The 7,939-nt window shown below is 44.4% G+C and overlaps 1 pseudogene; it reads left to right on the top strand.

Moving 5' to 3' along the window:
* The first annotated feature begins 404 nt into the window (after positions 1-404).
* LOC150062486 (arylacetamide deacetylase-like 4) lies at positions 405-6,950 on the top strand (annotated as a pseudogene).
* The last annotated feature ends 989 nt before the right edge of the window (positions 6,951-7,939 follow it).

Genomic DNA, 7,939 nt, shown 5'->3' with positions numbered 1-7,939 from the left:
GCTGCCATGGCTGTGAAGGCTGGCCTGAGTTTGAAGCAAGTCAACGTTCAGCCTTCATCTTTACAGTGGACTGTGTGGAAAAAGAAGCCCCTAGCAGTTGAATGTGTCTTAGGACTAAAAGCTGTGACTTTTCTCCTGTGTGCACATAGGAAATGAGTCACACAGTAAAGGATGGGTCCATTTTAACTCAGCAATCGGGGGCAGCCTGGTATAAATGGTGTAGGAATCAGCATTGATTTAACTCAAGTAGACCTGGAGTGTTTGCTATGAATGTGACAAGAAATTGTTTCTGATGAGAACGCATGGCTGCCTTTCCTTGGGTTTCACCTTTCTGAGTTGTGAGAACACCATGACCAGCTCCCATATCCATAAGCCTTAGGAGGAACTGAGGACCTCATCTGCACATGCAGCCGTGTGCACACCGACTGCCTGACCCTGGCTTCAAAATGTCTAACAGAGCTGAATATGGAAAAGATAGCTCAACGTTCTCTCCAACTCTCCTGCAGGGGTGTATACTTGAGAAGCTCAGAATTTGCTCCATGCCCGGCTTCTGTCAATTTCTACAGAGCCTACTGCCCGCAAGAAAGGACCCCGACGTGCTGGTGACCAACCTGCGATTCGGGACAATCAGTGTGAGGTTGTTCCGGCCTAAGGCAGTGTCCTCCAGCCCTCGTCGAGGCATCGTGTACTACCATGGAGGGGGCGCAGTGATAGGCGGCCTGGGTAAAGTGATTCCCTGTGGCGTGTGGTCAGGGAGGAAGGGCCTCATCACCATCAGCCTCGTCTAGCTGGCCAGTGTCCTTCTGGGAGACCCAGTTCCAGCAGTGGCTGGAGCTTGGTGTAGGACGAGCAGCTAGAGATGAGGCGCACAGCCATGGGTGGGGATGCAGCTTCCTGGCAGTGTTCTCCACTGTGTGGTCCCTCACTCCTGGTAGGGGTCGGGGATTCCTGAAAGGCTCTTCTAGAGACATGCCTATCATTCCTCCTTTCCTTTTCATCACCCCCTTTGGCAGATCCTCCTTGCCTTATGGAACCTGAAATGTACCACTCTAGGAATCACTGCGTCCCTCCAGTCACAGATACTTCTTCACCAAAGGGAATATAAAAAATTGTTCCTCTCCCTCCCTCTAGTTGGTATTCTTTTGTGTTGCCTCTGTCCATTCCAGATGCCTAAGCCTTCTTCAGTCTCAGTTTGCCCTATTGTAAACACCCACTGAAGACGGTGAATATTATGGCCCAGTTGAGCTACAATGCAGGGCAAATTGCAGATAAATATATGGGTTTGTACTCAGAGCTTCACAGTGTCATTTCAGAGGAGACAGGAATAGGACCCAGGCAGTACACTACCCACAACCCTACACCAGCAGCTGCTCACTCTGGGGCTGTGGTGGGGAGTGCTAGGTGCCCTGCATGCCCAACACTGGCTTGTTCTTGTCTTGCAGATGTTTACCACAATCTGTGCTGTTTCCTGGCCAAGAAGACAGACTCAGTGGTGCTCTTGGTGGGGTAAGTGGAGTAAGAGAGGGCAAGTAGCAGCCATGGTAGTTCGGGAGGATTATGAACCAGATAGAAGAGACTTGACAACAGGTGTCCCTTTGTACATTCACTCAAGGCAAAGGAAAAGTGCCTCAGGACACAGGAACTGTGGAAACAAATATCACCAGCACTAGACATAAATGGGGGAGTTATGGTAAAATAAATACAAGATTATATACTTCCATTTTACAAATTTTTCATCACTTTAACAAATGTAGGAGTAAAGAATCTTATAGAGAAATAGGTTTATACTTCTGTTCCTAATCTGAGAGGTTCAGTCCAGACAGACTACTTTGTTCCATTTCTATGTCCTTCTGGTAAGATAAGTGCTGGGAGGTAGAGACAAGGTGCTCACACAATTGTAGTCAGGAAGGAAAAATAGACAGGAAGGGATCAGAAATAAGACAGCATTGAAACACAGTACCCTGCTTTCTACTGCTAGCACCCACTTCTCATCATGTCCACATCCCAGCCTGAAATTATTAACTCATCAATGGATTCATTCCTTGCAAAGCCCTCATTGTTATGTCACCTTTTAATATAGGTTCCACCAGCTACGTATGGAACCCATTCAACCCATGAAATTTTTTTTAATTTAAGATATATCATATCCATATTCTGCCATGGACTTCAAGGTTTCATAGCCATCCTATAATGCAAAAGGCATTAGTTTTGTCCTAGAGTCTTCCATGTCTTACTAGTCCCCAGATTGTTCAAAAGTTGCTTTTGAGACTCAAAATAAATTACTACCTGTGGATCCTTCAGTAGTTAAGAGCAAGTTAAATTCTTTCAAGATGAAATGGGACAGAGCAAACACTCCCATTCCCAAAGGGAAGAATGGAGTTACAGAGCAAGAAGGCGACCAGAACAAGAATTAAACAGCTGCATAAACATTAAGTCACGTGGTTTCTTTTTTGTCTGTCATCTGGAGCAAATGGTTGTGTGGTGTCATGTCCGAATGTTTCTGTGGCTTTGGTATTAAAACGTAACTTGCTCTCTGTTGAGCTGGCCGTGTCACTGCCTGCACATTTACTTAGCATAGACCCAGTTCACTGACATCCTCATCTTCTTTGCATCTTCATTGCAGCATAGGCTTTATCCTCCATCATACCTTCAGCCACCAATCACCCATCTCCAAGACTGCCTGCAGGCACCTCAACACTGCCCTGCTTAGCCTAGGTTTTCAGACTTTCCTTTCAAATCCCAGTGGAAATATTAAAAACGACCCCAAATAATAGTCTTGGATGACGTCAACAGTCTACCAACAGCTCATGGAGTAGCTGTGCCTCTGTGAACCATGTGACACTCGCCACTGGTACATGATTTAACTGACCATGAAGTAATGAATCCTGAGGAAAGATCAGGCACATGGAAGGAAAGTGCTCAAGACTGAGGATGAAATTTTAAGTACTCTTGATTGCCTAATGTGGATGAGGTCTGGCCAATTCCTGAGATACTCTCAAGGAATCTTTCTTATTTCCTAAGTATAATGTTGTTTCTTTTATGTACCTATTCTCTTTAACAACCATACCCTCTTTTTGGAAAGGTTTTTACCCAGAAGACCATGTTTTTCAAAATTTCCACCTTGGTCTTCTTGTTTCTAATTGTCTCTATCTCCCATAAAGTCTCAAGGCATGGGCAAAATGTAGAGTTCTTTGCCATAATGTCACACAAAGGGCATTTGGTCCAATTCCTGACAGAATCATATCTGCACTTTAGATCTCATTAGTACATTCCTATCATCAGAATTTCTTTCTTCAGAGCCTTTCTCCAAATTATTTTTACTATATGCATAGAATTTGGACGCCTTGCTACCTTTTATACCAAAGTTTTCCATATCTTTTCAGAGACTTGTACATTTCAATACCTCCTTCAGTAACCTACTTCTTCTTACTAGGTCTCAGCAACAACCCTGCCTAATAATGCCAACAGATTGTGAGTTTAGATGTTTCACCGTTGTTGAAGTCAGAACCCTCACAATTGTGTTACCAGACTGTGATCTCAGTTGGATGCCAGTCCAGGTTCACAAAAACTCCAGCAGTGAATGGAACAAAACACACATGACCAGTAATCCTAGTTATTCAGGAGACTGAGGTATGCGGAATGTAGTTTCAACTGAGGCAGGAAGGAATACCTATGAGACTCTTATCTCCACTTAACTTCTAAAAATGTGAGTCAAGTAGTAGAACAAAGTAGTAGAGAAATTAAAGTGCGAATAAGTAGGATGTACTCCATAGGTGAGGAGTGAACCTGAACAAGAGATGGGAAAGGTCCAGAGAAATGTTAAGCCTGGTTTAGGCAGAGGGAAAGGGTGGAGAATTCCTCCCACAGGAAGGATGCTTTGTGTGGGAACAGATTTGAGTGGCAGGTGGTAGTAATGTAGTAGTTATTTAATGTGTGTGAGCCCTAATAGTGCATTCTGTTATAATTACATTAGTTATATGCAATGAATAACCATAGCCCTTAATTTCAAAGGGGTTCTCTCCAGATCTTCAGTATAGCCTAGCAGAGTATTGTCAATATGATGTGCCATGAAGTGGAAATTTTTTTGCTAAACAATCATTTTTCCAACAGGTATTTATCAGTACTTTTGGAGGGTTATGAATTGGGAAATCAGGTGGAGTTGGGGTGTTCTTCAGGCATGGGCAAATTTATGGCTGCTCTTACAAGTGACTATAAAAACAACCTTCCCTGTTTTTTCTGTCTGAGCCAACCCAGACCTGTCTCAATGATTGGATCCACCAAGTAGGAATCAAGAATGAGAAATGAGCCTTTCCAAGAATGCCTCCTATCCAAAGTGTAGAGTGATTAAGCTATTAGGGAATATTCAAGAGTTATTTGGTAAATGAATAGTAAGAGCATTCCAAGATGTAAAGAAATCTTAGTATAATGAAGTATAATTATGTGGGTCATGGGGCTTGAACTCTGGGCCTGGGCACTGTCCCTAAGCTCTTCAGCTCAAGGCTACTGCCCTACCAAGGGGAAAGTTTTCACAAGTATACAAAAGCCTGATAATATCCTTGAGGACTGAACATCAATTACAACCAAATCAATATATGAAAAATTCACTTAGGCCCTTGAAAACATTGTAAAAAAGAAATGACAAAATAAGGTGAATCTGAGATTCAGGGTAGCATATGTCTAAAGGGAGAAATGGAAGGTGGTAGGGAATCAGCATTGCCTGAAATTCATCTTCAATTCACCTGATGGTTCAGCGTCTTGAAGGTTATTTCCTTGTTCCCATACCTACCTATGTACCTACCTATGTACCTGCCTATGTACCTGCATACATATTTACACAACCTATTCACCAACTGCCAAGAATATGGAGATGAGTCTGGACAACCTACTAACAATAAATTCTCTGTTCTTGGAGAAACCAAGGAATCATTTGGGTGAAGGAAAAGGCAGTAGCCACTGGTTAGGATAGTTCTGGACTTAAGTCCAAAAGACAACCATTAGTCAGTGTGACATTGTGTAGAGAAGGGCATGAGAGAAATTTTTAAAAGACCGTTATTTTATGCATCTTTGATAGGCTCATTCCATTTGGATTTCCTCTACATGAGGAGCCAATGCAGGTTTAGGACTCCAGGAAGTCATTAGGCATCAGTATACAATTTTGAATATGTCAGGGAGAACAAACTCTTTCCAGTGTGGAGACCTGATCCTAATGGGCTAGCATGGTGTCTGAGCTTCCAACCCTATAGTCCATGACCCAAAAAGCCTTGTAGAAAATGAAATCCCTTGAAGAGAGTCCACAGAAAGGTGTACTTGAGCAACTGCACCGAGGCCTTCTGAGGAGATTCACAGTGTGTGATGATAGCCGATCCTTGCAGAGATCTGGCCGTGGGCCAGAGCGCATGGATGGACAGCTTTGGAATTATTCAGGGGAAAAGGAGCTTCAGACTGGACAGATGGCTACCACAGGGCATGTCGGGAAGAAGATGGCTGAGAGATGCCTCAACTCAGGAATACCTTCTCCTTCCTCGTATACCACCTCCTCTCCATTCCTCTTTTCTCCTCTATGACCACAGCGATGTCACCTTGACCTAAACCTTCCCTCCCCACCCCTGCTGACACACAGTGGGACCGCCAGCAGCTTCAATTACCTTTCCCCCCATCACTGTTTATTTTCTGTTTCCATTGCCAAGGCATTTGAAGTAGCAGCATCCTGTGTGCTAGGTTTCTTCATCTATAGGTTTGGATAGAGAATTTTAGCCACTTTGACTCTAAACAGGTTCTTCATATACACACATAGAACAAATGGGAATCAGCATCTATTGTTGTTAGACATATTCTGTGGTTTTAATGCAAAATGGTCTCCTAATTGGGGTAGAAGGCACTGTTCAAATGGCCTCTTCTAACGTTTGTCCTCACTGTGGAACCGAGTTTCTTTTTCCTCCACAGGTACCGCAAGCTTCCTGATACCACTACCCCGTCTCCTTCCAGATTGCCTGAATACCACCATCCACTTCCTGAAGACATCCCAGCTCTATGGGGTGGATCCCTCTCGGATTGTGGTATTTGGAGGTAGCATTGGGGGTGGAGCTTTGGCTGTCGTCACCCAGGGTTTGGTGGGCAGAACAGATACCCCAAAGCTCCAGGCTCAGATCTTGATTTATCCTGGTCTCCAGGGCATCAATTTGCAGTTACCCGCATTTCAACAGCACAAAAATGTACTGGTCCACAACAGAGACTTCGTGATTATGTGTTTCTGCCGATACTTCAGAATTGACCTCTCCTGGAAAGATGCCTTGTTGAAAGGTTCCTGTATTCCAGACCATATCTGGTTGAGCTCTGACAATCTCCCTGAAAGGTTCAGAAACAAAGACTACCAACTAGAAATTCACGATCCTTTTAATGAGGCTGCCTATCTGGAAACCAGACACATTTTCGAGGTAGCCAATGCCCCAATCCTGGCAGAAGACCAGATTATGGCTCAGCTTTCTGAGGCCTTGGTGGTGACCTGTGAGTGGGACATCCTCCGAGATGATGTATAAGAAGCACTTGGAAGACCAGGGGGTCCCTGTGACCTGGTTCCATGCAGAAGATGGGTTTCATGGATGCCTACTATTGTTTGATAGCATGCTTTTCAACTTCCCCTGTTCTGAGAAAGTTCTCAATGCTACAGTCAAATACCTAAGGGGAATATGATGGACTTGTGATGTTTCTCTGTGGTAATGAATTTGCCTAGAATTTGGAAGTCCTTGTGTAGAATTAGCAGTACTGAAAACAGAAAAGCGAAAATAGAAAAAAAAAAACAAGAGAAAAAAAAAACAGAAAGAAAAAGTAATGTTTCTACCCAAGAAGTCCTGAGTAAGATAAAGTTGGGTTGTCTCTCCACCCACTGAGGCCTTAGTGGAATTCTACAACACTAAGGAAAGTTATATACTGAAGAAATGCCTGCTCCAGGTCATGAGGATGAGAGAATAAAGGTTACCTGGCTTCTTGAGCAAGGAAGTCTAGTCTATCTCCCATAATGTCCAGGATCTCAGTGGCACCATTCTATACCATTCCCATTCAGAGAATGACTATCAAAGGAAGAGAAAATAGCTTTGATCTCTTTTTTTCTTTTATCCTATAGGTCTGGGGAGAATAAATGTGTCCTATTTGTCATGCTCTCACTGGGTGAATCCACACTCTTCACGACAAAGCTTTCTGGGACCACAGTCTTGCTCAAGATGAAGTCACCTCATTGCTCCAGAAGTCAAGGTCACCTGTCAATCAAAGCCCACCTCACATTCCCTCCTGCTGTCCTGAGAAACAGGTCACCTCTGGGCTGGACGATACAAAGAGGGCTTTATAGTAAAGATGGAGACAAGGAGGCAAATGAGGAGAGATGGGTGGTAAAGATGAGTTCTGATGAGTTTCCAGCTTTGTGGAGTTCAAGTCTTTAATCAGAACCCCAAAGCAGACCCCTGACTCCCAAGAGTCAGGCTCCCAGGCCGTCTTCCATGGGAAGTCTGGAGGGATGTGAAAGTCCATCCCCAAGGGAGTCAGGTGCAGACGCCTTTCTCAGGAGAGCCTCCTGCAGTTGGTTACAGAGAACACAGTTCTTGCTTCTCCAGGTCATTCTCTCTGTTCATAGAGGAGGGGTGGGAACCTCTCACTGCATGCTGGTCTGCTCCAGCAGTCACTGCATGGCCCATCTGCAGGATGTGCATCTGGGAGAGCCCAGCACCACTGTGGTCCTGATGCAGGGAAGTGATGCAGCTGGAGGGCCCCTTTTGTGCAAGCATTGAATCTCTGGGTAACAATACTGCTTTTTTTTTTGGCTAGTCCTGGAGCTTAAACTCAGGGACTGTCCTTGGGCTTTCTCAAGGCTAGAGCTCTACCACTTGAGCCACAGCACCACTTCCAGCTTTTTATGTATGTGATACCGAGGAATCAAACCCCAGCCTTC

This window comes from Megascapheus bottae, chromosome 6 (genome assembly GCF_031878675.1).
Source record: "Megascapheus bottae isolate mThoBot1 chromosome 6, mThoBot2.hap1, whole genome shotgun sequence".
Lineage (NCBI taxonomy): Eukaryota > Metazoa > Chordata > Mammalia > Rodentia > Geomyidae > Megascapheus > Megascapheus bottae.
Note: the sequence above shows the minus strand (reverse complement) of the source record. Positions and strands in the feature narration are given on the sequence as shown.